The sequence below is a fragment of the Cupressus sempervirens genome, chromosome 8 (genome assembly GCF_028749045.1).
Source record: "Cupressus sempervirens isolate cs-2001-9-10 chromosome 8, ASM2874904v1, whole genome shotgun sequence".
Lineage (NCBI taxonomy): Eukaryota > Viridiplantae > Streptophyta > Pinopsida > Cupressales > Cupressaceae > Cupressus > Cupressus sempervirens.
This window is the reverse complement of record NC_143125.1, coordinates 563,088,292-563,114,759: the sequence shown is the minus strand read 5'-3', so window position 1 is coordinate 563,114,759 and position 26,468 is coordinate 563,088,292.

The following is a 26,468-nucleotide window of genomic DNA, read 5'->3' as shown; positions in this document are numbered from 1 at the left end:
TGTGCTATCTCCACCTTTTTGACAATAATGCCAAATTAAACAATATATATTTACATAGAGAGTCCAAAATGAGAGATAAAATAAGAATGTACCTTGAGAATAAGAGCCATTGTCTTATCCCAATTTTCTTGCAAAATTTTGCTGGTGGAGAGTGCTATTTGAACTTCTGTAGAAAGTTCAATCATATGATCTGCAATTGAGAAGTTTTTGTCATGAATCAATGTTTTGGAATGGGCAATATGCTTCTGCATTGTGTCCATGATAGGAAGGACCATATTTTGGATGTCAATCAGAGTACACTTGATCCTTCCTTCCTCTCTCAACAATTCTGCCTGTTTCTCTGACAAAAATCTTATTCTGAGATGATGGGATGAACTTGAACTGTGGTCAAGCTGTAACATTTGTGCACTGACCTTCATATCCTCATCAATTTTATTCATCTTTTCTTTGATTTCCTTAGTATACTCGGTAACATCACAAAGTTTTCCAAAAATTGAAGTTACATTATTAAAAGAATGTTCAAAATTACTCAAAATTGTAGACAGTTCTACCTATTTTAATGCAATATGCTGAGCAATGTGCTCAAGCACCTTATTGTCAAATTTCTTTTCTACTTTTTCAATCAATTTTTCTTGGCTGGAGGTATACTCATTGAATTTATATATAGCCTCTTCTAACTGATTCAAAATGTGTTGAGTAGAATCTACTTCAACACCTATAGCATCTGTTAGAATATTCTTAGCACTTTCAATAATACTATATTCCTGGTCTCTCTCATGCCTCAGTTGTTTTTGCCTTGCCTTTTGATCTAATAGCTGACTGACCATTCTCATTTCATCAACTGATGCATTATCCAGATCTATCTTAGGAATGATAATGTCCTTATCCAAGTCTATTTCCTCATCCACTACCTTGCTGGAAATCATGTCTCTTTTTGCTCTTCCTGCAGTGTCTTCACCTTTTCCCTTTGAGACTGAAACAATAGTTGATGACGCTAGACTGGCTGACAAAATTAGAATAGGAATAGCTAGAGGAAAACTGATAGAAGTGCTAATAGTATCAAAAATTGATGTTCCTCCCAAGATTGATGTACAGGTTGGAATGGGAGAACTAACAGATGCAAAAATTGGAGCAGATGAAGTTCTCAAAATTGAAGTACTAGTGGGTACACTTACTAAACACTCTGCAGTGGAAGTTGATATGCCTGATGAACTTACTGTTGTAGCTGATGATCCCTCGATCAATGAAGATGGCTGCAACTCGGTTAATGAAGTGGTAGACACTTGCATAGATGGTTCCCGGAGCTGAGAGGAGATAGATGAAGATTGAGCAATTGATGAAGCTGTTGTGCACACAATCTCACTAGTAGAGGCTATCTCCACAGTTGATGTAGCTGCTTTAAGTGGAGAGTGAGGAAGAGATGCAATGACTTTGGTTGCAATTTTTATAGGATCATCTTCCTCCTTAGCTTGATCAGCTTCTTCTTCCTCTATTTCCTTGTCATCTTCCTCCATTTCATCTTCCTTGAATTCTTCCTCAAAATTTATCATCATTGAATGCAGATCCCTTGGAATATCTTCAATATCATCATCATTGTTGTCATTGTCCTTGATTTCAACAATATCCTCACTAGGTTTATGTAGATGATAGACATGTTTCCACATGTTTGTTGCATCATTGACAACATGCTCAATTTCTTTGATTAATATCAAGCAAGTGTGGAATCTAATCATCATATTACCTTCATGATCTTTCAATGATTTCTTCATTTCTATATCAGTGAGACTCGGCAGGAGATTTTTTAGGGTTTGTTCAAAGATATCTTTGACAGTTTTGGTTGCAATTTCCCATCTTGGTTGCAAATCTCCAATAGCTCTATAGGGATTTGAGAGGAAATCTCTTCAGGAGAGTATTTCCATCTTCCCATTTTATTCAATACCAATTCTTCAATCTGCATTTTTTCATGTTCTATTCTTTTCTCAAACTTCAATGCTTTGAAGTTTGTGAAGCTAGTACCTTCTTCTAATTACTTCAACCTTGCCTCAAATGTGAGTGGGTGCTTGACAAATATAGGTTCCTTCTTCCCCTATCTTGTTCTCCTGGAGAAGACTATAGTAGTTTGCTTTTTAGGTTTGGTGATAATCACCTTACCTTTCTTCCGTTGAGGCTCCTCTTCTTTTTTTGACTTAGTTTCCTCTTCTTCTTCATCATCTTCTCCTTTCCCTTTAGTAATCATCAGAGGACCAAGTTCTATTTTTAGCTTTGCAATCTTCCTCTTTCCTTTGCTAATGACCTGATAGATTTTGATTGAAAGCTCAATTCTGGCTTTAGCTTCATCATAAGTTCCAAAGAATGGTTTCTTTGGGTCTACTGGTTCATTCACTAGTGCTTCTATGATGTCTTTTGTTTCATCAATATTAACCTCATAAGGAAGAGGTTTCACCCATGCAACTCGGGGCCTAACTACCTGTATGTATACCTTGTCACAATCTACCATAAAGTATACATCTTCTTTATATACCTCAACTAGTTTTGGTGGAATCCGGAACCTATTGTTCATTCTTTCCTTAAAATCTTCAAAGTAATTATCAAAAACACTATCAAAATTTTCACCTAACTCTGCAATAAACTCATTTATTTGGTAGAGAACGGGAATATCCTTTCTCCATACTACTAATCCTTTTGATGGAAAAGACTTTTGAACATAGAAAAATAGGCAGATCAAAAGTGAACCAAATTTGCAGGAATTTTTCTTTGAAGTCCTTATGCTTTCCATATTTTTATTAAATTGAGACAAAAGCAATTCAAACAAATCAAACTCAACATTCTTCTTTACTATCTTATATGCTAAATCTACTGCTTCGCAAGGTACACTGCTTTGACGGCTGGAACTATAAATTTTATGAGAAATGAGGTGAATACCAAATCTTAATTTAGTGTTAGTTACTGTACTGAGCTTAAGTCCTCTACCATCCCATTCTACTTGGGTTAACCTTTGCAATTCTTCCTGACCTAGGGTTTTGGTAGTCTTAGCTTTGCTCAATATGGGAAGGCTAGTAATCTTGTTAATCATTTTCTTTGTGATAAGCACTGGTTGCTCTAACCATACTTTCCCGTTGTGAATCCGAATGAGTACATACCTAACCCATTAATTTGAAAATTTCTTGGCAAATGTGAAATGTGGGTTAACCCTTTTGTTTCAAGATGCTTATGCTCGGGTTTCAAATTCCCATCTATGCTCATTTCACCTAGGGCATTATCAATTTCTAGGTTCCCAAACTCTTGAATGGAATATTTGAAATGAGAGCGAATGTCATTTATAAGGAGTACCTTTGGAGGAATTCGAGACTGAGCACCATTAGGGTCAAGTGATTCTGCAATTGCTGGTGCCAATTTGAAGTTCGGCACCTTCCATTCCGCACCTTTAACTAGCATTTTTGAGCCTCTTTTTGTCTTGGAGTAGCTACTTCTGGATGCCATTGCTGCTCAGTAGGTGAAGAGAAATTTTGAATAGATTCTTTGCTCTTTTAAAAAATAATTCGCTCAAAATTTCTTTAAGCTTGCTCTAGAATCGCAGAAGATAACTTAGCTCAAAGTTCGTAGTGAAGAATGAGATCAAATTTTGCCCTTTTTGATGAAACATTCATCATAAATGCTTGGTACGATGGTAGATGAAATGACAAGTTTTCATCCACTTGCTCGGTAGATACTATCAACTCGGCGATCAAAACAAAGTATTGATATACCGACCTAACTCGGTAAGGTCATGAACCGACCTCGCTCAGAAGATACAACTTGGTGAGTGAAACTTTGTTGCTCCTGACCGAACTCAATTGAGTCTTGAACCGATTTGGGATCAAAGTGTATCTGTAGACTGATCAGATCATTTTTCTTCCTTTGGAATTGCTTAGGATGATTCTTAGAGGATGCAGTTCCATACTTTCTTTTATGAATATTAATTGGAAATGATGGAGTCACTCATTTCTTGAGTGACATTTCCATTGCTTGACTTATCTTGTTTAGTAGATTTAGGAATCCATTGTTGCTTCATTTGCTTCTGGATGTTGTCTACTTTGATTTTCTTTTCATCTTAAATTCTATCTATATTCATACAATTTCTAGCTATATGACCAAGTTTTGTACATGTATAGCACCTTACAGTAGTGTCCTTCTTCCTTAGGTGATGTCTTGCACAATTTATGCCAGTATGTCCATATTCTCCACAATAGTGACATCTGCACTAGGTGTTGTAGTCCCATCCAAATATGGCTTTGACAAGTTATTCAGCTGGATTGAATGATTTGGATCTGCATTGAAATGCTTTGTGACCATGTTTATTGCATTTGTGACAGTTGCCTTCAAATTTTGGTTTTTCTTTGCACTCATTTGCTTTGTGACCATGTTGATTGCAATTAAAACATTTACCATTGAATTTTTCTTTTCCATTGCTCCAGCATTTGTTTGATGTATGACCTAACTTTCCACAATGATTGCAAGTAGGTTTTTGATTCTTTTGGGTACTTTGTTTTGAAGATTCACCTTCTTCATTGTATCCAAGACCAGCTTTACCTTTTTGTCTATGAAGATTCTGCTCATTTTACAGATTCAATTGATCCATATCTGCTTGGGATTTCATCATTCTTTCATTGACTTACCTTTCAGAGATTAGATCATTTTCCAAGCTTTCACTGATTTGTCTCTCAGTTCTCAGATCACTACGCAAACTTACATTGATTTGTCTCTCAGTGATTAAATCATTTCTCAAACTTTCATTCTCACATCTTAGAATCATGATTTCTTCATTTGCATTAGATAGTTGTCCTATAAGATCTTCATGCTGAAGGGATAGATTATTCCTTACCTCTAAGTCTTTATTTTCTTTGTTTCTCTATTCCAAAACTTCACATAACCTGATGGTTTGGACTTCTTGTTCTCTTTTGAGCTTTCTTACCTCTTCTTGTAGAGATCCATTCTTTTCTAGAAGTTTTTTGATTGCCTTGTCAGCTTCTTCTGAACTACTTGATGGTAACAAATCTTCAATCTTTTCTTCAACATAGTGATGGTCATTCATTTGTCTTGCAAGTTCCTTTCTTCTTTTTAGGGATTGAGAAAGATGCTCCTTTTCTTCTTTGAGTTGAACCATGGCCATTTCTAGATTTAGCTTTCATTTTCAATCACTTTCTCCAATCTGAATATCTCCATAACTTAGATCTTTGCTCAAGCTATCACACTTTGTCTTGAGAACCAAAAAGCTCTGATACCAATTGGTGGAAATATTCAAGATATAATAGGTTACTGAGAGGGGAGGGGTGAATCAGTAACAACAAAACTTTTTAAGTCAACCATACACAACATTTACTTATCTATCCTGCTACATAAAAACTGTTAAACATTAAAACCATATATGCACAGAGATTTGGTGACCCAAAAATTTTCCAAAAATAGAAAGTAAAATTGGGGTGGGGATGATACCCACAAAGCTTCATTACTGCAGTATGAAGTTGGCCGGTTAAGGCTTACAATGATCACTTCTGGTGATCTACCCTGTTACGAGCACAAAGGATTGCTAGATCCACCTTGTTAGAGGATTTACAAACATACTTTATAAGTATGCACTCTGTTAGGAGATTTGAATAAGGACGGTTAAGTCTACCCTGTTAAAGGATTTACAAAAAATGATTCACCTGTTAGGATGAACCAACAAATCAACTTACAACTTGACTGCGTTCTTTATTGTAGATCACCTTCTATGATTGATGAAATCATTTCTGCTCCTGGTAGACCTTGCTAAGTATTCTTTTCTGCTGATGAATTCACACTATCATTATTCCAAATATCTTGTATGTCTGCTTGAATATCTATTTCACTTGAACGTCTATAATACATTACATACATATACCATTCTAATAATTATTTATGCAAGGTCGGCCAAACACAAGTAAACAAAATATAATTGAGTCGGCCAAATGGTAAAATAAATTCGAGTTCTTCAGATAGACTTGATGACCTTCTGATACACGACATCCACTACATTACTCGGCATCATCATGCACTCAGTAGAGGTAGGGGCTAAGTTCATACTAGTCATACAACATTTCCTGTAACTCGATAACCATTGGTGACTCAGTAGATATAGTGTCACTCGGTAGAAACTAACTTCTTCGATAACCTCCCGAGCTTAGTTATGAATGAGTGCTTCCTCACTTTGTCAACACTGAGTGCTTCCTCACTCGATTAACACTAAGTGCAACTTTACTCGATTGACACTAAGTGCAACTTTACTTGGTTGACACTAAGTGCAACTTTACTCGGTTGACACTAGGCGCTACTTCACTCGGTTAAAACTGTGTCTTTGATGCTTGGTTAGGACTGTGTCTTCAGTGCTTGGTTTGAAATGTGTCTCCAGTTCTCAGTTTGAACTGTGTTGCCATCATTCAGTCTGCACTATATTACTCGGTGTGAACTGTATTACTTAGTTAGAACTGTATTATTCGGTGTGAACTGTAAGATGAGTGTTGTCACTAATGGAAAATAACTTTATGCCAACATTTAGAAATCAAACCCTAATCCTTGATTTAAACAAACTCTAAAATTACATATAGAGTCAACCTAATAGATTTTTGACACTTATTTTAGAAATTTTGTTCGGCCCAATTTTGGAAGGTCATAGCTTTCAAACTGTTTCTCTAATTGGCTATTATAACCTCAATTTTAGAATCTGTAGCTCCTAATCTACATGAGCCATCTCACACAAGATCTAGTTGACCTCATTTTAGATCCCATCCAATGCCTTTAAGGTTTTCAAAGCTGTACCTAATATTTTTATACTCATGATACAACATTGAGCCTCAATTGGAAGGCTGATATATACAATATGAAAATCCACCTCTTAAATTAGTATATTTCATGCTCGTGTGAGTGACTTGCTAATTAAAATGCCTCCATAAACATCAACTCTACACTAAGACAACCCCTATTTAAGAAAAAAAAAAGAAATATTTTTGGTTGATGCAAGATTGATCTTACACCTAGGATGCTCCTACATTTGACATCAAGGGTAATTTGAGAAGTGACCTTATCACATCTCTGGTGTTCAAAAGAAGACCAATATGGTCAACCTCATCCCTTGCTAGGAATGATTAATTTTCTACAAGTCTCCCTTTCCATTTGACAATGTACACTTCATAAGTATTGTTCCTTTCTCTTTTGCCAACATAACTGTCCATTATCTCCATTGTAGTCGAACTTGCTACTGAAACATTTCATGATGCTTTTACAAATTCATCTCCATAATATCATTCATAATAGTCTATCAAATCAAAAATATTTTATAATGGAAAAATATTTAGTTCATCCTTTTCACTATCTTGTATAGTCTAAACATCTACATTGTTAGCTTATTATATGTACACACTTGAAAATGGTCCTTTCTCAAATGAACCATGACTTCATCTCCAATATGAAATTATGTATACCTCCTTTTCATATCTACCATATCCTTGTATTCTGCATTCATCTTAATAATATTCTTCTTTACCTCCTCATGGATGTTATTCAAATGTTCAACAAAATCTTTAGCCTTAATGCTACTTATTTCTCCTTAATCCAACTATCTTAATTAAAAATCATTTTTGGGACTATTTCTATATACAATTTGGAATTTTAATTTACTAGTAATCCTATTGAAATAATTATTATATGCAAATTCTTCCTATGGTAAAACTAGATCACAACCATTTGGTTTATCTCCAACCAAGCATCATAACGAATTCCCCAAACTCTGGTTTAAACATAAAGCTGATTTGTCCATCATTCTATAGATGGTGTGATGAATTGAACTTCAAATCTATCTTCAATTTTTTCCATAACCAATACCTAAAATATCCAAAGGAATTGATTTCTTGATTTGAAACTATATTCTTTGGCAAGTCATGTAGTCTGACCACTTTTGTGAAAATCTACTCAGCCACATGATCAACACCACTAGTCTCTTTCTAGGGAATGAAATATGCCAATTTTGAAAATTTATTAACCACCACAATTCTGGAATCATGCCCTCATTATGTCCTTAGTAAACCATGAAAAAAATGCATGCTAACATCCTCCCACAACTTTCTTGGTACAAGTAATTCCTTCAATACAACCCAATGTTTTGCTTCACTCTTTTTTTCCATCTAACATACTATGTAACTTTACACATTATTCTTCACATATTGATGCAACTATGGCCAATAATAATTCTCAACAACCAAAGAAATGGTCTTATCTCTACCAAAGTGTCCAACCAACCCTCCACTATGCTTCTCCTTGATGAATTCATCTCTTGTAGAACTTCATGGAATGGATAGTTGACTTCCTTTAAACAACATACCACCTTGGACTATAAAATCCAACCAATATGTCTTGTCAAGTGTAATAGGTTTCATAGAAGACTTCTAAGATTTTCCAAAATAAGTATCTTTTGGATACAAATTCTTGAGTTTCTTGAACCCAACCATCTCAACCTGCATCCATGCTAGCAAAATTTATCTTCTGCTTAGAGCATCTGCAACTCTGTTAGACTTCCCACTCTTGTTTTTCAAAAGAAATGTATAGCTCTATAAAATCTCAACCCACTTCAAATATATTTGGTTTAATTTTCCTTGACTCCTCAAATATTGCAAAGCTTGATGATTAGGATAGAAACCAAACTCCTTAAGAAGAAGATAGTTTCTCCAATTTTTCAACTCTTACAGTATAGCATAAAATTCCTCATCATAAACAAAATATTCTATTCTAGAATTTTTTAGCTACTAATTAAAAGAAGCACCATGTCTGACTTCTTGGCTTAAAACAACTCCTATTGTAGTACCACCATAATCATAGTCTACATGAAAGACCTTATTAAAAACTAGAAGTGCTAAAAAAGGTTTCTTTGTAACTTTTTCATTTCAACAAATTAAAAATGTGATCTACTTCTACACTCCACTTAAAGTCTTTCCTATTTTCTCTCATTGTTTTAGTCAAAGGCCCACAAATATTACTAAAAATTCTTATGAACTTTCTATTAAAATTGTCCAGTCCATTAAAAGATCTGACCTCAATTGCACTCATTGATTTAGATAATTCAAGCATAGCTTTTAGTTTCTTAGGGTCCACTTTTAGACCTTTTGCTAAAACTTAAAATCTCAGGTACACCAACTCTTTCACAAATCTACATTTCTTTAGATATATTATAAACTTTTGTCCCCTCAAGTTATCAAACATCTTACAAATATGAATGAAATTCTCCTTTAATATCTCACTAAAAATACAAATATCATCTAGGAAAAAAATCATAAACTTACCCAAAAACTCCTTTAGTACTTCATTCATGAGCCTCACGAAAGTTCTTGATGCATTGGTTAGCCCAAAAGGCATGACTAACCACTCACACTATACTTTCCTTTTCTTCCAGGTAGTCTTCCACTCATCTCCTTCTCAGATGAAAATCTAATGATACCCACTCTTTAGATCTATCTTTTTGAAATACATGGCTCTACTTAAACGGTCTATTATAACGTCCATTCATGCTAATGGAAATTAGTACTTGATTGTAATTTTTTTGATAACTCAAGAATATGTAAACATCCTCCATTATTATTTGGTGCTAATACTTCCAGTACACTACTTGGACTTAGACTCTCTCAAATCAACCCATTTTGTAACAATGCATGAACTTATCTATTCAACTCCTCACTTCTTTCTAGTGTCATTCTCTAGTTTATCTTATTTAGAAAAATTTCTCATAGAATCAAGTCCATTTTGTAACTAATCTTCCTTCCATGGTGTAATTCATTAGGTACATTAACTGAATCAATATTATGAAACTCTCCCAATAAATCTACAAGTTCTTGAGGTACCTCCTCTACTTCTTTACCATCTCTTTACCTCCTCTACTACATACCTTCTCTTCTTTCTCCATCAATGACTTCAACTTGTATTTTAATCCATCATTTGTCAGAGTGTAGTAATTCACTCATCCATCATGTAAAACATGCTTGTCAAATTGGTATGGCCTACCCAAAAACATATGGAATATGTCCATAGGTATGAAATTAAAAATCACCTCATCCTAGTAGCTTCCAATCTTGAACTTCACTAGGCACTTCTCATTGGTCATTACCTTTTGGGCATCCTTGACCCAGAAAATATGATATGTGTATCACCTAATTTAGCAGAGTAAAATGAACTCTAATCTATAAAAAGCATTCTCAATACTAAAAACAAGTAAACACTTAAGATAGGACCAAAGAAGACAAAATTGAGGAAAGTAGACTAAAGATGGTAAACTCCTCAAGTGCTTCTCATGATGATGAAGCTATGTCCCTGATGGATAGTGGATGTATGCTCATGATGTGCTCAAGCTTCAAGTGGATGAGTGATAATCAAATATAGGTGTGGATGAATGATTCAACAATGAAGGTATGGAGGAGTTTCAGCAGTATAATAGTATTTCGGTAGTTTTTAGGCTCTCAAAATAGCATTATAAGTTTTCTTCAAAAGTGGATGATGTTTGTGAAGGGAGAAGCTTTTATTTATAGGCCAAGGGGTAGAGGGATGGATGGTCAAGATGCAAGAATGGCAAGATGGTGAGGGAGGGCTAGGATGCACTCAAAGGGGAGCACATAGATTATGCTTGTTTCAAGCCAATTAGGAGGTGACACATGTCATAGGGTGATTGGATGTGAGAGGGTAGGATATGGGTTGGTCAAAGGATTAATGAGGGAGGTTGAGCCATAAATGGGGATGTTTGGGTCATAAATAGAGATGGTTGGGGGGAGAATGAGATTGTTGACTTTGGCTTGGGTCTTAAATGTTGGAGGGTGAGGGGAGAATGAGATTGTTGACTTTGGCTTGGGTTAGCAATTCTTAACCCATGTTTATGATTGTGCACATCATTAGAAGAGGATTAGGCTTGGATTAGAGGGGAAATTAGGAGGTAAGTGGCTTAGATTTGATGGGATGGGTTAGTTAGGTGGCTAAGTGAGGTTAGTATGTGTGAATGGGTTGGATTAGGGGTTAGGATGGGGTTTAGGGAGACTCTTAGGATTTTAGATATTTTATTAAATAATTTATTTAATAAAATAGAGATATATAATTAAATTGAATAGATTTGAGGATTTATTCAATTTAATAGAGGAATAGGGATTTAATTGATAAATTGATTTTGGGTGATCTTTATCAATTGGACTATAGTTAATTAAATTAACTAATTAACTAGGGGATGACAATAGATTAATTAAAAATTAAATACTTAATTAATGATGCCTTAAGAGATGACTAAATAGGACTACTTAAGTTATGTAATCAGATTTAGGTGTCTACATTTTGCCCCTCTTTGAGATAGTGTTGGAACAATAGTATTTCAAAGAAGTTTGAAGATATATGACATGAAGAAAAAATTGAAAGCAATATGGTTGCCCCAATCTTGAATAGAAGAGGAGAGAGTGGAATGTGTGGTGCCCCCTCAAGAAGATGGCAGGGAGAGAAGGGGAGGCCCACTAGCTTCTTGAAAGGTATAAGAATATAGGCCAAGTAGGAGGACTGAGAGGGGTGAAGAGAGGGAGTTCAAGGAAGCACCTACTCTCACTATGGGATAAGGATACAAAGGAAAACCTTAGGTGCAAGGATAACCAATGGGGAAGAACATTAGCTATAGGGAGAAGTGGGAGGTTGAGTGATAGGGTTTCTAAATTGAACCCAAGGAAGTGATCTGGAAGATGGGAGAGTTGGGGAGATTATGATTCAAGGATATATGATTGGTAATAATGAAGATTTTTATTGATGTAGGAGCTATGATTATGATTGATGCAATATCTATGATTATGATTGATGAAGGGGCTAAGATTATGATTGATGAAGTAGCTAAGATTATGATTGATGAAGGAGTGAAGATTATGATTGATGAAGCAGCTAAGATTATGATTGATGAAAGAGCTATGATTATGGTCGATGAAAGAGCTATAATTATGATGGATAGAGGAGGTATGATTATGATTGATATAGGATTAGATACCATGGGATTGATAGGAGATATGATTGGGCTATGGATAAAACTATTAGATCAGAATTGTAAGATGAATTGGATGGGATGCTTGGATAGGATGGGATGTTTTGATAAAATGGGAGTATTAATTAATCCACTAAAGCTTGAGCCTGTGGGTGTTCCAAAGGGAAGCATCACCATGTAGTTGAGCACTTATTTTGATATAGGAATATTGGGAATATGCCAAGGTTACTAAGAGCATCAAGGCCTTTTTACCAATATTACATAGGACTGACATGAAACAAACACACAAGGATTTCCCCAACATCACACATGAATCCTAAAAGAATTAGAGTGGAAATGATACTAGGTAACCCACAAGCAAACAACATTTCCCAAGTGCACCATGTAACCACAAGTGATCACATGTTTGGACTATGCAAGGGTCATATCCAATTGACTCACAAGCAGAAAAGAAAAAGAAAAAGACCTGATCAAAACCTTGCTCTTGACTTGCCCCATTCACAACACACCATGATATAAAAGATCATGGTGACCATGAGGAGGGAACAACCCAAATCACTTGGAAGAGATACTTTAAGAACCAAACGTGAAATCTTGAAAAGAAAATAAATCAAAAGAAAATGTAAATCCATGAAAAAGTAGCCTTTTGCCAAAGAGATCGGTAGGACTGGATACTGAGGGACCAAGATCAGATAAGAGAAAGGATGCATCCTACAAGGATCTATTAGTAATATCAAGGACTAGGATCAAAGTGGGAAATTAAAACTATTGACGAAAACATTTTGATGACAAGGGATCTCATACAAGGATTCACGAAAGCACCTAACCAAGAGAACTACAAGTTATGATCAAGCATGAACTAATAGGAAGAGAGGAGAGATATACAAGGATACCAAGTGAAGGAATGATATGAAAGGATGGCATAGTGGACAAACCTAAAGTATTTACAAGGGATGACCATACAAAAGTTCAACATGATAGGATAGCGGCGAGAAAGATGAAGATGAGAAGATTAGTAGAAGAAAATCTAGGGATGAGGAGATAGTGCGAGGAAAAGCATGGGATGAGAAGCTACTAGAAAGAGATAGGATATAGCATACTATTACGATAGGGGAGGTGAGGTGTGGAAAGGATGGAAGTAGTTGCTGACTTGACTATTATGATGGCAGGTATTGAAGCTTGTTGCTGAAGATATGGATAGCATGTAATGAAAGCGATGGAGAATGTTGTTGGTTCTATAGAAGGTAAGTGATTTTGATGAAAGCCCAACAACAAGAAATGTTAGCTGAAGTAGAAGAAAAGTGTGAGAAAATAATTAAGCTGTGAGTGAAATACCAATGGCCGATTCGCAAGAGTAGAGGCAAAAAATGCCAAAGGCGATAGAAGGGGGAATAGGAGGATGAAGTGAAGAGGAAAATGAAAGCCAAGGAGAAAGGAAATGGTTGCAGGGGTAGAAGTAGGGCATAAAGTGGAGCCAACAAGAAGGAATAGAAACCTTGCCATGTCAAAGTGTGCATCATTGTGATCGAGGAGTGGTGGAGGCTAGCAAAATTAATCCAGCTCAAAATCAGCCAGAAGAAGAAGAAGATTTGACCTTGCTGCAACTATTAGCAGAAGGTGCGATGCAACAAATAGAGGCAAGGGAAAAAGAGAAGAAGACAAACATACCAAGGGTGAGAGTGTTGTTAGAGGGAGCAAGTGTAGAAGATCAGCCATCTATAGGAGAGACTATTCCAGAAGAGCAACAAAGAGTCATGATGCGACCAACAACGGTCGTATGGAAGAAAGGAAAAAGCAGTTTAGGGGATAGGATGCAGAGCTCTGGGGAACAAAAGGGTGACCCAATGTTATTTGCATTTTAGCCATTTCAAGAATTGCAATCTGATGTTGTAGCACAAGAAGCTCATGATGCAGTGGTGGTGATGGAGAAAGCATGGGCAGTGGAAAAAGAATGAGCTGACCAGGAGGAGAAAGATGCAAATTTCTTTCAAGGCCTGATTGAAAGAGAGCGCAAGGATGGTGCATGGACACAAGCTAAGCACCTAGGGATGATGTTAACGATGGAGCAAACAAGTGTGGAGACTATGGAGGCAACTTTGGCAGCTGAGAGAGTGATGATGGAGAGATGTGAAAATGAATTAGTGCTCCTGCAGTTGCAAGTAGAGGCATTTAGGGAGTCAACAATACAGACCTATAGCTTAGTGTGGAGGTCACAAGAGGAGCTCAATGCAAGTAATGCCCGCATTTCATGGTACCAGAATTAGTTAAATACAATAAAATATGAGAGGGAGTTAATGAAAATGCTAGCGAATAGATATGAAAGAGAATGTGATATTGCAGAGAGGACAACAACTATTCTAGGAGTAGAAAGACTATGGGCAGAAATGAAAGATGTCATGGAGCAATTAGTGAGGGTTGCGTAAGAGGCGGCATGCTACATGGGATTATATCACCAAGTGGTCCCTTTGGAGCAAAGGAGAGGAGTTGTATAAGTTGTCTACACCTTGTCTTGCCACCTCCCCAAGGGAGGCTAGAATAAAAAAATCTACCAAATAGTATTAGTTAAATTGAATGTTGTTGTTGCTATTGTAGGAGAATAGAAAGTGTGTGCTTGTTGTTGTGGAAATCAAAGGGACAATAGATGTTGTTTGTAATGTAATCTCATGTTTTGTTGTTGGGATTTTATGGAAGATATATGGATGTTTTTGGGATGTTTGATATATATTCGAATGTTTTTATGTTTTTGGGATAAATAATGAAATAACTTGACTCTTTGAAAAGTGGGAACATTACAATCCATAGAGTAAGGGTAACCAGGACTCATAGGTGAAAATGTCTATGTATATTAAGCAAGTATGATAGACAATAATAAGACAAAATGTGGGGACATTTCTCTGGGTGTGTGATGAGACAGATGTTTATGAGGTGTGGAAAAGTCATTAGGATCTACACAAGGATTGTGATGGCCAAAAGAGTTCAAACAAGGTCTTGAAAAGGCTAAAAGAGGGCCTCGAAAAAGGCCTATGGACCAAAAAAGATGTCTTAGGGGCCTAAAAAAAGCCCTGGGGCCTAGAAAGGTATCTCGATGGTCTAAAAAGGTCAAAATAGGGCCTTGAAAAAGGTACTTGGGCCTAAAAGGGGAGGTTGGGGCGTGAAAAAGGTGCTTGGCCTATAAAGGCATTTCTGGTGCTAGAAAAGGTAAAAATAGGGCCTTGAAAAAGGTGCTTTGAGCCTAAGAAGGCATTTTGGGGGCCTGAAAAAAGGTGCTTGGGCCAATAAAGGCATTTTCGGGGCTAGAAAAGGTCAAAATAGGGCCTTGAAAAAGGCGCTTTGAGCCTGAAAAAAGCTTTTTTTGGGGGCCAAAAAGGACATTAGTACCTTGAAAAAGTTATTTAAGGCCTAAAAAGGCACTAAAGTGGTACAAAAAGGACACTCGGGCTTTGAAAAATCAGCCTAAAAAGGCGCTAGAGGGGGCCAAGAAGGACATGCGGCCATTGAAAAAGCATTTAAGGCCTAGAAAGGCGCTATAGTGGTCCAAAAAGGACACATGGGCCTTGAAAAAGCATTTAAGGCCTAAACATGTGCTATAGTGGTCCAAAAAGGACACTTGGACCTTGAAAAAGCATTTAAGGCCTAAAAAGGCACTAGAGGGGTCCAAAAAGGACACATGGGCTTACGAGATAGCATGATATATTTGTTGAAGGTGGGTAGACAAATTGTGGCCACTGCAACTTAAATAAGACTAAAAATCCTTCTTGATTCACATTAATAATGATTGCATGGAAGGAAGGTGACAATTGGCTTTGCAGCATCTCTTTTGCTATCCGAGTTGTCTTGGATTTCCTAAGCTTGGAATTATGTTTCAGGACATTACCACACTTCTTCTTAATATCAATTTCTTAATATCAAAATTTGAGAGGAATTTTGGGGTGGTGTTATAATGTTTCAAGCTTTTATGGCCATATTTGGTATTTATGACCCCTTTCTGAATTTTTTGGAATTTTATTTTATTTTTTAATATTGCTTGGGCAATTTTTGAATTTTTTATTTTATTTTTTGGTATTTTTGGGTGAGTTTTTTTTTTTTTTGGTATTTTTGGATGATTTTTTATTTATTTTTGGTATTTTTGCGTGATTTTTGAATTTTTTTGGTATTTTTGGGTAGTTGTGTTAGCTATCAGCACTATCTTTCCCTCCATCCTTGTGGGTTTGATTTTTTGCGGTGGTTTGTGCATAATCCTCTAGCAATCCAATGGAGGACATTGAAGAGCGAGTTTGGCTTCATTTTCTAGATGTATCGATGGTCGGTAGAGGAGTGATGGGGTTGGTTCTCCTTTTATGGTGTGAGACAACTGGCATGGGCCTTGCAAATGGTTACAACTCCAAAAGATTCTCTTCGAGAGGTCTATGCGAAAGGGTTGTAATTCTATTGGTTTCTAATTGTGTAGGGTTTTTGAAAGGTTTTTGTCTCATCTCAAGGTCTTTATTGTAGAAAGTAAGGTGTGTGTGAAAGGATTATGAGAGGAGGAACCTCCTTTTTTTTTTTTGGATGATTTATGAATGTTTTTGATAATTTTCTTGGCAATTTCTGAATTGGAACTAGGATGTGAGTGAGATAGTGATGCAAGAGTTTTCTGCAAGGCTCAAAAATATACAAGCATGAATAGGAAATGAGTGGATGACTTATGAATGTAGGATAGAATAGAGTAGCGGATGTGCATATGATAGAAAAAAGCTCAGGACAAGGAAACAACATTGATGCAATATGGTTACTATTAAATGGGTATGATACACATAATTATTTCTTGCGTGACAGGGATGTGGTACATAGAATATTGTGGCTCGGTATAGGTATATGATATAAAGGCATGGTTTTAAGGATAAAATACACCTGATATGATCCATGTGGTAAGGTACAAGGATGAAATAAATATACTAACCATGGTAGAATATGTGATCTAGGTAGGTTTTCCAAGCTGGTGTCATGAGTTGTTGGAGTGCAAGGAGGGAACTCTTGGAATATCTTGGGAAATGGGGAGATGGGCAATGAGATGTAAAAGGCTGATACTGGATACGTAGGTCATTGATAGATAATGGATCCAAAGCACTTGAATTGCCAAGTTTTCACTATTGGACACTTTATTTTTCTTTTCCTATTTTGGATTTGCAAATTCTACCCTCAAGCGTAGAATTTCTTGAGGTGAATAATGTTGGTAGGATCATTTAGGACTTCACCTTCAAGGGTAGATAGCTGATAGGCTCCTGAGTCAAAAGATGTTGTGACCACATAAGGACCAAGCCATGTGGGCTTGAACTTGCCTTTCTTTTCTCTGCTAGCATGAACCTTCATATTCTCTTTGAGGACCATGTCACTTTCCTGAAAATTACGTGGATGGACTTTCCTACTAAAATTGCACTTGAGGCAATTCTGGTAGACCATGAGGTGGTCATAGGCCTGTTGCCTTTTTTCATCAAGTAGATCAAGTTGAGTAAGTCAAGCCACTCTATATTCTTCATCAGATATCTGACCTCATAGAGAAATGCGAAGCAATGGGAGTTCAACCTGAATAGGTAGGACTACTTTAGCACCATAGACCAAGGAGTATGGAGTTGTGCCAGTGGCTATGTGAAATGAAGTGCAGTATGCCCATAGGGTGGGATTAATTTGCAAATGCCAATCACGGCCAAAGTCATTGACAACTTTTTTGAGGATTCTAAGTAGGGTTTTTTTAGTTGCCTCTGCCTAACCATTACCTTGTGGGAAGTATGGGCTAGAAAAATGGTGATGGATATGAAGGGAAGTGCACAATTCCTCCATATTTAGGTTTTAAAAATTACCTCCATTGTTAGTGAAAATGGTAGCTAGGATGCCGAAGCGAGATATGATATGATATAGGATAAACTTGGACACTTGAACTCCTGTAGCAGTGACAAGGGGAACTACTTCGACCTACTTAGTGAAGTAATCAGTGGCAGTGATTATCCACTTGTGCCCTTCTAAAGAAAGTAGTGCAATAAGACCAACAAGATCAAACCCCCAGTAGGCAAAAGGGCATGGTGGTGCAATGAGTTTCAAGTCCTGTGCTAGAGCCCAGACTAAATTAGCATGTTGTTGACAAGGTAAACATTGTTTCAAAAATTCACATGCATCATATTCTAGAGTAGGCCAATAGTATCCAGCCTGAAGAATTTTCTTTGCTAGCACCATCCTGCTTGTGTGAGCACCACAAATTCTAGCGTGTACCTCTTTGAGAGCCATTGTAGCCTCATTTTGATCTAAACATTGAGAGAGAGTATCATGATAACCATGACAATATAGGGTTTGGGCAATGATAGTGTAATAGGAAGCTCTACAAATAAGGTTTTGGCATTGGGTTCGTGTGAGGTGAGGAGATATGATACCATTTAGTAGGTAAGCATGAATTTCATGGTACCATAGGGATTGGGGACCAACCAAGAAGCAGACTCGTGTTGACTCATCATTCTCATATGTAGGTTCATGCAGCTACTCAACCAAGAATTTAGATTGCATAGCTTCGCGCGATATTTCCAAGAGAGAACCAATAGTAGCCATAGCATCAACTGCTTTATTATGGAGTCTAGGTACCTATATGAATTGGATCTAAGTAAAATTCTCCTTTAATTGATCAACCAGATCTTTGTAAGGTAATAGCTTATCATCTTTGGTCTGGTATTCATTCAATGCTTTTTTAATGATAAGCTGAGAATCACCATAAACCTGAAGCTCTATGATATTCCATTCAATGTCAATTTTAAGTCCTACAACAAGGGCCTCATACTCTGCAATGTTATTGGTACATCAAAATTGTAGCTTGAAAGATTTAGGAATATAATTTCCTTGAGGTGTAACCAAGAGTATGCCTGCACCATAGCCATGAGATGTATAGGAGCCATCAAAATATAGCTTCCAAAGTGATTGTTCTTCTATTAAATAGAGGTATTCATCTAGAAATTCCATGATGAGTGGGTGATCTACAACTAAGGGTGCATCAGCCAAGTGATCTGCGATAGCCTAGCCTTTGATGGCCTTTCTATCAAAATATTGACTATCAAACTCATTGAGAAGCATAACCCATTTTGCCAAGCATCTGGTGAGTACTATGCGAGAGAGCATATATTTCAAGGGATCAATCTTTGATATTAGTTGCACATTATGACTCAACATGTAATGATGTAGCTTCTGGGTTGAAAGCACCACTGCTAAGCATGCCTTCTCCATTGACATGTAGTTGAGCTCATAGCCCACTAATGTTTGACTGATGTAATAAATAGCTCATTCCTTTCTTGCATTGTCAAGTTGTGCTAGAAAAGCACCTAATGCTATGGGAGTAGCTGTGATGTATCATATGAGTGGGCACCCTACAATTGGAGGAACCAAAATAGGTGGATTAGCTAAGTATTGCTTGATGAGCTCAAAATTGCGTTGGCAAGATGATTCCCATTTGAAATTTTGATCTTTCTTAAGCAAGTGAGTAAAAGGTTGACACTTATTAGGAAGTTGAGAAATGAACCACCAGACTGATTGGAGTTTTCCTTGCAAAGAACGAAGGTTCTTGAGTGTCTTAGGAGGAGCCATATCCATGATGGCTTTGGCCTTCTTATGATCAATCTCAATACCACACTATGGCACAATGAAGCCTAGGAGCTTACCTAAGGTGACACCAAAGACACATTTCTTTGGATTTAGCATGAGATGATATTTTGCCAATCGATTAAACACTTCTTTGAGGTGAAATAAGTGATCAAGAGAATTGAGAGACTTTACTAAAATATCATCCATGTAATCCTCAAGAATCTTATGGATTAGCTCATGGAAGATGACTACCATGGCATGCTGATAGGTTGCCCTAGTATTCTTTAGCCTAAATGGCATCATATTATATTAGAATGTGCCCTAAGGTGTAGTAAATGTTGACTTATGCTGATCTTCCTCTATTATATGAATCTGATTATATCCAAAGAAATCATCCATTAGTGACAAGAGTTCATGACCTATGGTGAGATCTACAATCATGTCGATATTTGGTAATGGAAAGTCATCCTTCAGACAAGCTTTATTAAGATCCCTAAAATTAGTGTAGATTTTGATATCACCAGAAGGCTTGGTAATAGGTACCATGTTAGAAATCCATTTAGAATTATCTATTAGGTGAATGATTTTGGCCTCCAAAAATTTTTCTAACTCCGCTTTAACCAATAAAGCAACTTTGGAGTTCATCTTACAGAGTTTTTGCTTAATGAGCCTTGCCCCTGGATCCACTACTAGATGGTGTACGACTAGTTTGGGGTCCAACCCTTGCATGTCTTGATATGACCATCTAAAGAGGCCCACATTTTTGTAGAGAACCTCAATAAGAAGATCTTCTTGTTCAGGTGGTAGAGAGGCTGTGATGTATGTGATACGTTGGATCTCTATCAAACTAATATTTACTGGCCAAGTTTCCTCTATCAAAACTAAAGAGATAGGATGCCTATGCTCTTATGGGGGAAGGATGAAATCTCCATCTTTAGGTGCCTCAGAGTGGTTTTCACCATCAGATACATTTTTTATTTTTATTTCATTTTTTGAGCTATCCAATGATGCTCCAGAGGAGTTTTCACTAGAGGACATTTTTCCTTTGATTTTTTTTTTGTTTCTTTTTTTATTTCTATTTTGCGATTGGAGATTTTCTCCTCCTCAAAGTAACCTATGAGATCCAGATTGTAGACATATGCCAATGGTGGTGGTAGCTGTTTATGTGGCATTTTTGCCCCCATGAATTTAAGGAGCCCATGCTCAATAGAGAATGTGTCAACATGAATGACACTTGGTTGGTCCCAATCTATGAGTTCAAGGTGAGCATGGGGGAGGTCTACGAGATTCAAGGAAAATTGGCAGAGCATATAGGCTCCTAGGATTATTTTTTCAAGGAAAATATCATCGTAAGCTTTCTTTTCAACTTCCTCATGGATTTCATCAACCTTAATGAGAGTGTTTTTAATGTTCGTAAAGGTGTGGCCTTCTGTTGTAGTGCACCTAGTTGTGGGGAGTCCATAGCCCAAGTCTTCAATTTTCTACCCTTGGTGTGCTTCTATAGGCTATCTCATACCTGATTCCTTGCAACCTAAACCACCTCCTTGATAATCCCATTGCTCTATGGCCAAGCGATGTGACCAGGGATATTTTTGTTTAAAGTGATCAAGAAGTGCTTCACTTTTGTGAGGGGGCTCTTTATATAGCCATGTGTTAATGTCTAGTGCGTTCTCTTATCCATCAATAGTACCCTTGGTAATAAATGTGGTAGGGCCCATTTGTTGGAGTTGAGAGGTGGTTTCCAGTATAGGCCCTTGATGTGTCGGGTGTCCTTGGGTATGTGGATCAAGTGGTAAAACACCAACAACAAAAGCATCTGTAAGACTATACTCACCACAACCTTGGTAGTTGATCTTAATCATGGAGAGTGGGGAGGTTAAAATGGTGTCTGGATCATGGGAGGTGCCAGAGGAATTGGTTGTGGTGTGGCCAACTTTGATCCCAGGACAGTGAATGGTGTATGAAGCTTCAATTGCATTGCAATAAGAAAAGGGTTCAAGGTTTGCATGGATGGTTATCTCAGTGCCCTTATGTGGAAATTTTTTACACTAATGATATGTGGATGGAATGGCCTTCATGGCATGGATCCATGGGTGACCAAGGAGGATGTTGTATGGAAGGTTAAGATCAACTACATGGAAAAGTGTTTCTTGAGTGGCTGGGCCAAGTCTTATAGGGAGCAAGAGGGTTCCTTCAGTGGTTCGCTCCAAATTGTCATAGGCCTTCATGGTGATTACTTCATTAATGATATCTGCCTTAGTGTATCCTGCCCGTTTGATGAACTTTAAAGTACATAGATTTAAAGCCGATCCATTATCTATCATGACCCTTTAACAAAAAAGTTAGAAACCATGATGGCTATGTGGAGTGGAAGGATATGATCTGGTTCAACTACTGAGATATCAATGGTTTTGAAAGATAAGGCACATGAGGCTGAAAGATGGCTGACCAAGTTGGAAAACTTGGTGATATTTATATCGAAAGGGACGTGTGACTCGTGTAGAGTACTATTGAGTATCTCTTGATAAAGTGGACTTGTTCGTAAGAGATCTAGAATGGAGATCTAGGCCGGTGTGATTCCAAGGTGTTCCAAGATGTTATATTGTGTCCCTAATGAGGATGATTCTGATGGAGATGCTCTAGATGGAGGTGTTCTTGATGGTGCAGAAATAGGTGGGCCAACTATATTAAGTCGAGTCTGGTGAGTAGCAACTACACATTGGGTATCTGGGCCCTTAATTTAAATGAAATTGATGGATGGCTCAACCTATGATATGCAACCAATAAGGCTTCCATAGTCTAAATACATTGAGGTATAGTTTTGAGACTTGTCTCGGTTATCTCCTTGTTTACCTTGAGTATTGTTTGGTTTGTTGACACGAGGGTTTGCAGGTGCTTTTCCTAGGATTGTGTTATGAGGAGGAAAAACATTTTGATACATCATTAATCTTACATTAGGTGAAGTTTTTGCCCCCACTATCATTTCCTTATGATCAATTAGGTCTTGGACATAGTCCTTGAGTTGCATACATTTGAGGGTGGTATGTCCTTTGACATGATGGAATTTGACAAACTCATTATCTTTATACCAGGATGCCCTAGATTGGTTTGGTTCCAAGGGTTGAGTTGGTAGATGTCAAATAAGATTATCCTTAGCTAGTTTTTCAAAGATTGCATCAAGAGGTTTGCCCAATGGGGTGTATACACGAGGTTGTACTTGAACACAAGGTTTAGTACCTGCTGAAAGTGTGATAGCATTCGTCTGATTATGATGAGCAAGTATTTGTTGATTATTCTATATGGGTGACAGGTGATACATAGTGGGTTGTTATTGATAAGTTTGTTGTTGGAAAAATGTGGTGGGAACATTGGTAGCCACCCCAACAATATGGACTTGTCGAGTGTTAGTGGCACCATCTGTTACTGTATTCTTGTTTTTGTTCCAATATCGAGTTTTGTCATTGCTCGGACCTTGGTCTTGGGTATTTTCTTTGTACAATATGATGACACCATCCTTAATGAGGCCTTTCTCAAGGCCTATTCCATTTTCTTTGATGTCCTTGTATGTCTGAAAACAATTCATAACCATATGATGAGCAAGGCTTGGGTGTGCATTTTTTATGAACATCTTGACAAGATGATGCTCAGGGATGGTACAAGAGATCCTTGTTGTAAGGATTTGCCAGTGTTGCATTTAATCTATGAGGCTTTCTCCACCTTTTTGTTTAGTGTGGACTAGGTCTACTATAGACAATTCCTTTTCAATGAGATGGGTATACTGAGCAACAAAGGCCTTAGAAAGTTCTGCAAAAGTTTTAATAGTACCTTGAGGGATACGATAGAACCATTCCAAAGCTGGTCCTGCTAGGCTCTTAGGAAAGAGCCACATGAGGAACACATCATTATAAGCTACCTCCATACAATGCATATAGAATTCCTTAACTTGTGTGATTGGATCACTTTTCCCCCTAAATTTGTCAAACTTGGGGATCTCAAAATGGTTAGGAAATGGAGTCATCGTGATAGTCCTATCAAAAGGGTATGGACAATCATTCTCAAATTTGAATGTTTTGGTGTCTGTTCCATCCTTGAGGGCTTTGAGAGAATTTTTTATCTCTTCCCATTTAGAGTTTATAGGTGGGGGAGTGGGTGCCCCTACCATAGGATACATGCCAAGATTTGACAGTTGATATGGAAAACCCTGGTTGCCATATGGCGTCTATGGAAAAATAGGTTGCACAGTTGATGGGATGGATGTTATGGGTTGTTGGAATGTGTTTTGAGCATACTGCTACATCTATTGAGAATTTTGTTGATGGGGAAGATAAGTATGAGGCTGCTGCCCTATGAGATATCTTTGTGTGGGTGCTTGATCATATTGTTTATGTGAAGACTGTGGCTGAAAGGGTGGTAAGGTGGTTAATGCTTGTATCATGATTTGGGAATACATACCATGTCCAATATATGTGGGTTACGCTCCTACTTGAGAGTATGATGAATGATGAATAGGTGTAAGGTAATTAATCTACGGTAGACTATTATTCATAGGGAACTACAATGGCGGGGTGGTTTGGCTATTTCCCAAAGGTGGCATGGAGAGATAGTTGGTAAGGGGTTGCAGTGAATAATAATGTGAAGTGGTAGATGAAAGTGTCTGAGGGGCAGACATGGCTACAGTAATAGGGGGAAGACTAGTGGTAGGTCCTTGTGTTATAGCAACATTCCAAGGTCCCAAAGGAAATGAGGCTGAAGAGCTTTGGCTACCTACAAAGAGGTTGATAGTGATGTTGGGTGGGATGGAAGATGAGGTATTTGACCCTACTGTTGGCATTTGAGTAGTAAATAGACTAGGTGTGCTATGAGGGGGAAGTGAAAAGGTAGTGTTGATGGATGTAAATAGAGGATTTGGTGGAGTAGGGAAATGAGTGGTTGAAGTAGAGGCAGATGATACACATGAGGTTGGTTGGGATGTAGTATGTTCTAAGGGTTGAGTGAGGATGGGATGGGTGTTTTGTGGAATGGGAGTAGGCACTTGGGTTTAGGGTATATTTGGGTCTGTAGGATCTGTCTGATGTGGTTGATATCCAGAAAAAAGATTGATGAGGATAGATGACTTTGCAATTGGTGGTTGCCACCCAAACAAAGGGTGTGTAGGATCTAAAATGTCAATAGGTGGTGGATGCCAAAATTCAAAGGAACCAACACTATCCCTTAAGAAATTTTCCATGATGGTCTCCTTGTTTTGGTCTATGATGGCATTAACAATGGTGGCATGACCAAGTTGATTCATGAAAGCATCAATGTCTATGGAGGAACCTGTCTCTTTGGGGATTTGTGGTGGTGGATCTGGTGCCACCATGGAAATGATGGGGTATGGCTGAGCTCGAGATGTGTTATTACTATAACTAGGATCCATGTCCTTTTTCCTTGTGTTCCTACCAAAACAAGTGGTGGGTGGCATGAGAGGATGACTTTCCTAATGATGAAAATGCAAAGAGGGATGATGCTAACTATATATGATACTTTTAGGAATCTAGATGATATGGTACTATGTGGAGGAGATTGTGTTTCCCTTAAGTGAGAACTTTAATATGTGGTAGTGATATCAAACCCTAAGGTAGCCTTGTGACTGTTGGGAAGACAAATGAGATCAACTGTGTAGCCCAACCTTTTGCTTAAGGTGATGTGGGACACAAATGATAGTTTATCCTAAACAATTCTTAGTTTAAGGACAACTATGATGGTGAGATGCAGGGAGGTTTCTTTAGGGAGACAAAGCTTAATGAGGTGACGCAAAAAATGTTTCTAAGTGTGGAGAAATTAATGGAGGATTCTAGGGTTTAGTGATGCTTTATTTGGAGGATTTCCAAAAACATAAGGTTTGATGATAAAAGGTGGAGAAGATGACTATACCAAATGCTTAGATGGGATGAAGAATTAATAGAGAGACTAAACCTACAAGGAGACAAGTGCATAAGTCTATGTGGAAAAAGATGGACCAAATCAAAGTAGTTAACATGAGAGTTATTGATAAGGCTATGGTTGACACCTCGTCAGAGAGTTAGTTTCTGAATCTTGTAATCCCATTCGGTTTGTAATGCAACGTCTGCTCCATTTTTCTCAATTTGGTCTAGCTTGGAAATCCTTGGCTTGGGGGTATTTTTTTGATGTTCGACTTCTATCTCCGTGTAAATCTGTATTTGTGGAAGTTTAGCCTTTTTGAACTTAGCCTTAGGTTGGCCCGACATGAGATATTTCCAAGGGATTTTGATCACAACTATGGGGTTTTGGAGGTAGTGACTACGCTAAGTATACCTTATAGACCTTGGGTTGGAACATGAATCAATTAAGAAATAGCAAGTTTTGGATTCTTTCAAGATTAATTTGGCTAACTATCTTCTACTCAAGGAAAACCATGTGTCATTTTCAGTCAAGTAGATTGGTAGCAAAAAAGTATTTTGAAAAGAGCAACTTTTGGATCTTTTTAGAGAAAAAAGGGGTTTGTTGCTAACTAGACTTTTGTGGGGTATTTTCTAGGTAATAAGTGTAGGCAAAAGGTAAACTATAAGTACGATGTTGCAAGTGGGCTTGCTAACAACCATTTCTTATATATTGAAGGTGAGGTCTCTCAAAGATTGTTGGAAAAATGAAGATGGGGTAACTGAGAGGGGAGGGGTGAATCAGTTACCACAAAAACATTTTCAAAAGTCCCAAAAGATGCCTTAAACTTAGTTGCTGCTACTACTCAATAAACACAAGAATTACTGCTTAAAACTTGATAGATGTTTAGTTAATTTATGAAGCATTTACTAAAATAAGTGATTTATGCAAAAGAAGGTAATTA